Here is a 747-nt window from a genome sequence, read left to right as displayed (position 1 = left end):
GCCCGCGCCATAGCCGGGGCGCGCGGGGTTGGAGGCGAACGCGCAAGAAGTTTGTTCGGGGAAGGCTCCGGTGGTGGCGAAAACCGAACTTGCGGCCGGATATTTAGAAAATAAAGCATTCGCATAATACAATGAACTCATAATTTGGCCGGATGATTTGTAGGCAGGGACGTTTTAGTGTCGGTTTTACGAGATTCCTTGATATATTACAGAATTAGAGTCCAGATTTACACCAAAAAGGACCCCCTTTTTCCTCTCCGGGCCACGTGACCCCGGCCCACGTGACGTCCCCTGCGCCAATGGCCGCGCCGCCTCCCCACGGCTCCCGGTAATGTGGAAAAAATTGTGTGGCGTTGGATTTATAAAATATGATCAATAATGAATGGGAAAGCCGAGCGCTGTGGATTGGGGCTGGGGGGCTCCAGGGCCGCTGTCGACCCCCGCGGGCTGGAGGCAGCTTGCAGGCGTGGTTGGGGGAGGAAGGGATGGCGGGGAAGGGAAAATAAATAACCCCGGAGCGATCGGTGTTGTCGCCCCCACCCAAGTCCCCAGCGAGCGGGTGACAAACCCGGGACCGCGCAGGCCTTTATGAACTCGGGCCAAGGCGTCCCGCCCGGGCCTCAGGAGAAGCCGGGCCGGTTCTCCCAAGGTGAGGAGCCGGCCGGCCTGGCCTCGTGGCTCGCTCTGTGCCCCAGATACCGGGGCGCGGGGGAACCCAGGCTTCCGAGGGGGTCCTGGGGGGGGGGC

Source organism: Fukomys damarensis, unplaced genomic scaffold (genome assembly GCF_012274545.1).
Source record: "Fukomys damarensis isolate Sample0158 unplaced genomic scaffold, DMR_v1.0_HiC HiC_scaffold_13, whole genome shotgun sequence".
In the NCBI taxonomy this organism is placed as follows: domain Eukaryota; kingdom Metazoa; phylum Chordata; class Mammalia; order Rodentia; family Bathyergidae; genus Fukomys; species Fukomys damarensis.
The sequence above is the reverse complement of the archived record's forward strand: the minus strand, read 5'-3'. Positions refer to the sequence as shown.